This window comes from Dipodomys merriami, unplaced genomic scaffold, assembly GCF_024711535.1.
Source record: "Dipodomys merriami isolate MVZ:Mamm:240054 unplaced genomic scaffold, mDipMer1.0.p SCAF_3, whole genome shotgun sequence".
Classification (NCBI taxonomy): domain Eukaryota; kingdom Metazoa; phylum Chordata; class Mammalia; order Rodentia; family Heteromyidae; genus Dipodomys; species Dipodomys merriami.
The window spans coordinates 91777197-91787033 of NW_027204492.1; positions in this window are offsets into that span (position 1 = coordinate 91777197).

Sequence of the window (9837 nt, forward strand, 5' to 3'; positions counted from 1 at the left end):
TCCACTTCCTTACTTCTGCTTTAATTTCCTTTTTTAGGTTTTTAAAGTTTTCATTGTAGAGGTCCTTCACTTCTTTAGTTAATTACTAGGGTTTTTTGTGGGGCTATTACAAAAGGAGTTGCTTTTTGTGATTTCAGCCGTGGTCTTCTCATTGTTGGCATACAGAAAAGCCATTGATTTTTGAGGGTTAATTTTATACCCTGCTACTTTGCCAAAGTTTCGAATCAGCTTGAGTAACTTGGCCATTTTACATTTCTATCATTCATTTTTAAGTGTATGTATGTTTCACTATGTTATTTCACACATGCTTATATAATACTTTAATCAGATTGACTCCCCAGCTTACTCTATCTTTCTCCAGCCCTACTATCCTCTATTACTCAACAACTTTCAATGGCTTTCATTATGCCATTTTTGTACACAGATGTACACAATGTATTTGTACACAATGTATTTGTACACAATGTATTTCAGTATTGTTCACACTAATAATCTGTCTCCCTCTCCTTCCTCTCATCTAAAAAAAAAGAAGGGGAGCCACACACCAGTGGGTCATATCTATAATCTTTATTACTCAGGTGGCTGAGATCTGAGGATCACTATTTAAAACCAACCTAGACAGGAAAGTCTGTGAGACTCTCATCTCCAATGAACTGTTTTTATAAAAAGCTAGAAATGGAGTAGTGGCTCAAGTGATAGAGTGCTAATCTTGAGCAAAAGAACTCAGGGATACCTCCCAGGCCTTGAGTTCAAGCCCCAGGACCAGCACCCACAAATAAAGAGGGGGAGGTATGATTAGGGCAATAAGACCTTGAAGATGAGATATATGTTCTGCACAGTTGTAAGCAGTTAGTAAAAACATAAAGCTCAACCTCAGAGGGAATGGACATTTTAGCAATGGCATATTCATCATTTATATTTCTTATTCTCAGAAAACCTTTATTCAACTGCCATTGAATTGGCGGATGATTTCGATATATAGAATAGTATACTTAGACAATAGGAACAAATGCAGTAAACTTGGGAAAGACAAGATATGCTTGGAATAGATCATTAGGAATGAAGAGATGTCCACATCTGAATCCAAGAGACTGTGAATATGTTACCTTACATGCCAAAAGCAACTTTTCAGATAGGATGCAGTTAAGGCTGTTAAGATGGCAATATAATCCTGGGTTGTTGAGGTGGACCCAATGTAATTTCAAGGTTCTTTATAAAAGGGAGGAAGAGAGACACAGACATAGAAGACAATCAGAGATATGATGGTAGAGGGACAATGAGAGACAGAGACAAGAGGAAGATGAAGATATTATGCTACTGGCTTTGAAGATGGAGGGTGGGGCTGTGAGTGAAAATGGATGTGGCTTGTAGAAATGAGGAAGGCTTAAAAGCAAGGAGCCTCCTTCAGAAGTTATGCCTCCTGGCCAACTTATTTCAGAACTTCTGATCTCTAGAATTGTAGGTGGGAAGATTTTTAAGACAAAATGTGGTTATTTGTGACAGCAGCAATAGGAAATTATCACAGAAGCTAAAGGTTAGCATAAGCAAATGGGGTTGGAAGTGTGGCTCAGGTGGTAGGGCACTTGCCAATGAACATACAACATCAGATACTACATTTGAGTCCCAGTGTCCAACAGAAAAATAGTAGTTGTAGTTGTTTGTGGAGATGGGAGGGGAAAAACAAAGGAGGAGGCAACAATTCTTGATAAGAAATGTACTCATTACAATGCTCATATGATTGTAACCCCTCTATACAGTATTTTCACAATAAAAAATGTATTAAAAATAAGCAAATGGAAGAATCCAGAAAACTCCAAGTTTTCAAGTAAGTCAACATTTATTTATTTATAGTATAAATATAGCAAGTAGTATAATATATGAATATAGAAAATATAGTATAAATATAGCAAGCTAGTTTTAACTCTCATAGTAATCCAACACAGACTGTAACAGCATTAGATGGTTTCTTTTATTGAAGATTAAGGTATCTCCCACAGGAAGGATTTAAACACTGAAGATGTAGAGTGCTTGTCTAGCATGCATGAAGCCCTACATTCAATACTCAGCACTATGGGAGGTGTAAATAGTCATGTGCAGAAAGGAGATTTTATATGCATGTACTGAGATTTGAATTTAGGACTCCCACTTCCTTGGCTTGCTTGCAAGGCTGGTGCTCTACCACATGAGGCATAGCCAGCCCTACTTTTGCTGACACAGTCTAGAGAACTTTCCTGCCTTTGCTAGCCTGGACCCATGATCCTCTGAATCATAGCCTCTTAAATAGCTAGTATTACAAGCCTGAGCCACCAGGACCTGACTAAGATTTGAGATTTCTTTTTTAAGCATGAGCTTCTGTTGAAAGACATGACTGACTAGAGGCAACTCAAGAGGAAAGGAGGTAAAATGAATACCCCCATTTCATTCTCCTCCATATTTTAATCTTCTTCGGAGATTTCCCAGAGGCCCAAAGCAAGCAGAAGTCAGAGAGTATATAGATTCTGTCTGTAGTCCAGTTTGGCTCCTTCGGGCCTAGAGCAGGGCAGAATTTGTGGAGAAGAACCATGGAGGGCAAGTGGAACAATCCAGGACACCATCTTGTGTGACAGATCCTTATCTTTCTACCACACTAAAGTCTAAATGGTATCTCCTCCACCACACTTGCTCCCCTACAGCATATTTTGCAAATAGCAGATGAAATGATCTTTTCAATATACTGATCTGACTACCATAAATCCCTACTTAAAATTCAACAATGGCTTTTCAAACAGATCAAATTCTTCACCATATCTACATATGCACTGCTTTGGTTCCTGCTTCCACAAGTCTTCATCAGTAGGACTTGTGTCTCCTGGTGCCAATCTTAATTCCCAAGACATGACCCCAAACAATTCTCAGATCTCAGCCTTCTGAATAGCTAGGAGCATAGGTGTGAGCCACCAGTGCCCGGCTAAGCCTGAAAAACCACAATACTGAAAGGTTAAAATTTTAAATGCTGAAAATTGCCAAAGTCAAAATTCTGAAGAAAGAGGTTACAAAAGAAGAATCCAAAGGTGAACAGATGCAGATCGTGGCAAAGGCATTGGCCACACTATATACCACTAATGAAAATTTTAGTTTAAAATGTATAATTTATCTGCATTGCTATTCCTTCCAATTGATTACATTCCAGGAGTTTTTAATGAAATAAAGTCACATTTGCCTGAAGAAGCCACTGAAGTTACTGACTGATGCAAAAATAATTACATGCACGGTAGGATGAGAACATACTTATGCAATGGGGATGCTATTTCATCAGCAGTATTATTTTTGCCAGATTTGTAGCCTGTATATGAGTTCATGCAGAATGGATTTTCATGTACTTAAAAAACACAGATGAACAGCATAGAAGATGAGAAAATTTAATAGGGAATGTTCACATGTATATTGAATTACAGAAGAATTTCAAAAAGAGCAGTACTGAGTAGAAAATGAATGTGAATGTGTTCTCAAGGAAAAATCATACCCTTGAAAAATATTTCAGCTATTCATTGTGATGAAAGACTTTAGTATATAATGTTTGTTATGTACTATAAGAAAAAAAAAGTAATCATAGAACTGAATGTGGTGACTCACACTTGCAATCCCAGCACTCAGGAGGCTGAGCCAAGTGTATCAAGGCCAGTCTGAGCTACATAGCAAGATGGAAAAAATAGGGAAGGAAAAGTGAAAGGGAGGGAAGGGCAAAATGTAGAGAAAAAAAAGGAAAAGGAAAAGAGGAAGGAAGGCTAAGAATGAAACAGGAGTTTTAGGCTACAAGCCGAAACAACCCGAGTTTCACATGTCAGGTTGGGCCATTTGTCCCTATATGCCAAATAAAGAGACACCAATGACTCATGCCTGTAATCTTAGGCAAGCTTAGGTGGCTAAGATCTGAGGATTGAGGTTCAAAGACAGCCCAGATAGACAAGTCCTTGAGATTCTTTTTTTTTTTTTTTCTTGTTGATCGTGGGACTTGAACTCTGGGCCTGAGCGCTGTCCCTCAGCTCTTCAGCTCAAGGCTAGTGCTCTACCACTTGAGCTATAGTGCCACTTCCTGTTTTCTGGTGGTTTATTGGAGATAAGAGTTTCACGGACTTTTCCTGCCCTGGCTGGCTTTGAACTGAGATCCTCAAATCTCAGCCTTATGAGTAGCTAGGATTACAGGCGTGAGCCACTGGCGCTTGGCTTAGTCCTTGAGATTCTTATCTCCATCTAAGCTTCAAGTGGTAGAGTGATGGTGGTAATAAAAAAAAAGCCAAGTGACCTTTTCTGCTTGCTTGGTAAGATTATCCTAGACGTATACTAATTATTTCAAATAAGGGAAACCATGGGACCTATGTTTATTTGGATCTGGCTTCTTTCATTTAATATAATTTTTTTCCAAATCTTTCCATTTCCTAACAAATGGGGCAGTGTCATTCTTCCTGATGGAGGCATAGAATTCCAGTGTGTGTATGTGTGTGTGTGTGTGTGTGTGTGTGTGTGTGTGTGTCACATTTTCTTGATCCATTCATCTACTGAGGGACATCTGGGTTGGTTCCATATCTTGGCTATGGTAAATATGCTACAATAAACATGGTTGTGCTGGTAGCTTTAGTATGGCATTCTTTGTGATTTCTGGGTAAATGCCCAGAATGTTGAAAAGGAACTTTATGACTGGGGGGGGGGGGGAGTGGGGAAGGAGGGAGGAGTTAAGGAGGTGAGGAGGGAAGGGATAGTAGGGGAAAAACAAAGGAAGGGGTAACAATGCTCGATAGGAAATGTACTCACTACCTTACTCAGGTAACTGTAACCCCTCTGTACAATATCTTTACAGTAAAAGATATTTTTAAAAAAGCCAACTGAAAGCAAGAGCCCCTGAATTCAAGCATGAGAGACAGACAGAGACAGACAGAGAAAGAGGGGGCAGAGAAGGAGACTTATTAAATGGCATAGGCAGTCACAGGAAAAATACACTTCAGTATATCTTCAGGCATCTTCCTGAAACAGACATCTGTCTTAAGTTAAATAGAGAAAATGCGGGACAGGAAGTGAGAAGTATGTATAAATAGTCCTAATCATAGGTGTGTTCTGGTGGTCATCATCTCAGTCCTTGTATGATGAAGGTAAGCTGGTCCTTTATCACTTGAAGGAAACAGCCTGGTCAGAACAAACAAGTCATTGATGCCTGGCAGGTGGTCTGTTCCTTCCTGGATTCAGGAATTCCACAAATTGAGTTCAGGAGAGAATGGTTCTGGGCAAAGGACACAGATAGAAAGCCGAAGCTGGAATGCCTGGCTTTTGTCCTGCTTTTATGGGCCGAAGTAAGGAGTCAGTGTTTCTCAGTACTGAGTAGAAAATGAAGATCATCCAGTCAGGACACTGGTCAGTTTTTCCCTGGAAAAGCTACTACCCAACTCAAGTTCAGCAACCTTATGTAGGCTAAAGCAATCTGAGATTTAACTGGAAAATTCTGATACTTTTCCAAGGGCTTTCTCTTAAGGAGTCATACCCTTCATGGTTATACTACTCTGCAGCAGGTTTATGATATTTTGTAATCTTTCCACTTTTTCTGGTACTAGAGATTAAACTCCGGAACACAAACATGCTAGTCAAGTCCCAGTGGCTAATAGGCATATGTGTGTGTGTGTGTGTGTGTGTGTGTATGTATGTATGAATGTATGTATGTATGTATGTATGTGTATGTGTGTATATATGTACTTCAAAAGGTCATACATGAAGGTTAGAATGTTTATGACCTTAAGTATCACTATCTCACAATACTGTGAAATTTATGTAATCACTTAATCACAACAAAAAATTACTATATTAAAAAAGGTCATATAAACAGGGTACAAGTTAGTGTGCTCATCTAAGTGACCAGAACTTCTTGATCAGAGTCACCCCTTCTACCATTCTGTCCCATCCCATCTCTTCCCTCCCTCCAGGCTCATTTCCCATTTCCCACTTCCTTTATCACATATGTACATTAGGTACTCGGGCTGCATTTGTCCCCTGCTTCCTTTCCTGTTCTCCATCCGCTCCCTAATATCCTCTGCTTTCAGCTTGCTAATATTTGTTTTGTTAAATTCTCTGTTAGTTGGTCAAGAAATTTATACCATGGAGTTTCTCTCCTGCATGTACTATACTTTTTTTTATTGTGAAAATACTGTACAGAGGGGTTACAATTACATGGGCAAGATAGTGAGTACATTTCTTATCAAGCATTGTAGCCTCCTCCTTTGTTTACCCTTCCATCCCTTCCCGGCCTCCCCGACCCCCGCACCTAATCCTCCCCCCCCCCCCCCACCAAAGTTGTAAAGTTCGTTTTCGACAGTGCATGTACTATACTTTAGTCAACTAAATTGTGTGTATATAACCATATACCTCTATGTTTGATTATATGAGAGGGTGTATTTTGGGTCTAAGATTTGCATATGAGAGCAACACGTGCCCTTTGTTGTTCTGGGTTTTTAAGGCAACTACTATACTAATAGAATTCTAAGCTCTATGACTCCACTTGGGTTTAAGGTGTTATCTTCACAGGGAAAAAAAAGCTGTTGAGAGGCAGTCTTTTAATGATACGCTTGAGATCTTCACTTGTGTATATGTCACTCTAAACATGGTGCTCTGTGATCTCTCACACTTCCAAGTCCAAACCCATCACAGCATGGTTTTGTCCATTTGTTTGAAGATTTGGTTATCTAAGGTGGGTGATAACTTAGAGCATGTACTTTAAGCTCAGAAACTGGACTGGAATTCCATCTACACCTATGACTAACTGTGTCAACCTTGAGCAAATGATTTGGCTTCTCTTAAACTGAGTTTGCACTATAAAACAAATATGATTAAACATTCTGCTGGGTGCTAGTGGCTCATGCCTATAATTCTACTTAGCAGGATGAGATCTGAGGATTGTGGTTCGAAGCCATCCTGACCAGGAAAATCTGTGAGATTCTTAACTCTAATTAACCACCAAAAAAGAAAATCAAGACGTGGAGCTATGACTCAAGTGGTAGAACACTAGCCATGAGAATAGAAAACCTAGGGACAGTGCCTAGGCTATGAGTTCAAGCCCTAGGACTGGCAAATATGCAAAAAATGTTCTCATAGGGTTGTTTGAAAAAAGGGTTGAGGATGTAACTCAGCGATAGAGTGCTTGCCTAGCACATGCTGGGCCCTACTTTCCATTCTGGCACTACAAAAATATAAAATAATAAAATAAAATGAAGGAGTAACATGTCTTAGTTACACATTTTTCTTTAAATTTCAATGATATACAATAGTTACCATCCTGACCATGTTAGATGTACAGTTCAGTAGTGCTAAGTGTATGCACTTTATTGAAAAAGCAATCTCCAGAACTTTTTCATCTGGCAAAACAGAAACTTTGCACCTGTTCAACAACCTTTTCCCTTCCTTCAGATGCACAGTAGTTTTAACTTTTGATATAGTCCAACTCATCTACTTTTACTTTTGTTACCTGTGCTTTTGGTGTCCTATCCAAGCAATCATCACCAAATCCAATGATACAAAGTTTTTCCTCCATGTTTTCTTTTAGGAGTTTTTATAGTTTTATGTCTGTTTAAGTCTTGATCCAATTTTAGTTAGATTTTTGAATAGGAAATAAAGTAAGAATCTAATCTCATTCTTTTGTCTGTGAATATCCAGTTTCCCCAAGACCATTTGTTGAAACGTCTTTTTTCCTTCATTAAATTATCTTAGAACTCACTGAAATAATTACACGTTTACTTTTGTAATTCTGATTTGTCTGCCTCCTTCTCTCACTTGTAAGCTCTGAGAAAGCAAGAATCAGGTTGATTTAATTCACTATTATACCTTCACTATCTATTCAAAAAGTTCAACAGAATTTTGTTGAATGAGAACAATGCGTTGGAACAGCACAGATTAGTACCTGATAAATAAAATTTCAGTATGCAGAAATTATTACTGTTTTATTCAACCCATCTACCCTTCATCTGCCTTTGAAAAGGCAGCCCTACTACTGCCTTAAAATAAACCAATGCAGTGTCTAATGATTCAGGCCTGGCAGAGTTGTCCCACATTGATCCTCCTATTTCTAAATGTATGATCTTTGGTATATTCCTCAATCTTTCTCTAAGTCTTAGTTTCCTCATTTGTAAAAACAAAGACCACAATATCTACTTCAGCCTGGCACTGGTGACTCAAACCTATAATCCTAGCTACTCCAAAAGCTGAGATCTGAAGATCGCAGTTCAAAGCCAGCCCAGGCAGGAAAGTCTATGAGATAATTTCCAATTAACCATCAAGAAGTCAGAAGTGGAGCTGTTACTCAAGTACCCCTTGAGAGCTAGCCTTGAGCATAAAAGCTCAGAGATAGTACCCAGGCCCTGAATTCAAGCCCCACAAAAAAATAATATGTACTTCAAAACGTTGTCATGTAGATTGAATGACACATGTGGACTCTCTTTGAATAATGCCTGACATTTATTTTTAAAAAGCACTCAGTAAAGAGACCTACTGTTATTTTTTCATATATCATTAGAATCTCTATCTTTTACTTTTGGTCTGTTTTTGCTACCGTCTTTAAAAAGGTTACTTTCTTAGTTCTTGTCTCCCTATACAAGACAATTTAAAAGACGCAACAGGGATAAATAAGGTTGAATGGCAAATATTTGATTAGGACATTTAAGACAAAATGTAACTGAAGAATTTTTTTATCAGACCTAGAAATTACCACAATCTCTATTTTTTTCTCTTGACCAAAAGGGAAAACATTTTATTAGTACAGATCTTGACAATATAGATCACCTCTGTGAGAATAAAGTTTGTTTTTTTTTTAAAGGAAAAGATCATCCTTTTCAAATCAGAAGTCATCATTTGATGAGAGTGTGCTGAAAGAGAAATGCTTCCTGTTATGTTTTACAGATTCACTGGGCCAGAGAAGACCCCTAGAAAGAATTTGCATCACTGAAGGCCAATGAAGGTAAATGATTAAACTATCCAGTGGTGATAGCTTGTATTTCATATTGGTGACTTATTAATTGCTTGACCTTTTCCATGGTGCACTTAGCATAGTAAATTATCCTCATTTCTACAGAGGCTTGGGTGACTTAACGTAGCTCTTTGCAACTTAGCCAGTGCTGGGCTTGATAGAAGTCATATACTGAACATATGGCAGCTCATCGTGTTTTTCCCACGTGGTGTGACAGTTTAACTGCAGCCTGGAAAGAAAGCACCAGGAAATACAGACAAAAGAAATTAAGGAGAGGATTTCATTTTCCATGATTACCTTTGAAATCCCTCATAGCTAAGCAGAAAGAAAAATTCCAATGCTGTGTGAGATATGATTTTTCCATATAAAACATAGTAGAACAGTTTTCCATTAGTATAAATAAATCCAGTGACCTTTTAGTCTGCTGTGGCCTTCAGCCCTGATGTTGTGGACATCTGCAAAAATCTTCATTTTTTCTGTTGTTTTCCCTCTACAAATCCAACCACCTGTTTCTAGAGGCACTTTAGTCCCTTCCTAACTAGGAATGATTCCCTAATTCAATTCAGTAAACATGTGAAGAACTAAGGAAGTGTCTCAGTGACAGAGCACTTGCCTAGCATTCATGAGGTTCTGATTTCCATCCTCAGCACTGAAACAAACAAATACAACTGCTCTTTAACTTACAATTGGGTAACATTTCTATAAGACAATTGCAAATTAAAGTATCGTAAGTTGAGATGCATTTAATACTCCTTCATTCCACACATCCCAGCCTAACCAAACAGAACACTGTAATGTATCAGTTGATCATGGCTGGGGTTGACTAGGACCTGCAGTTGGTTGGTGCATGGAGGGTACTCTAG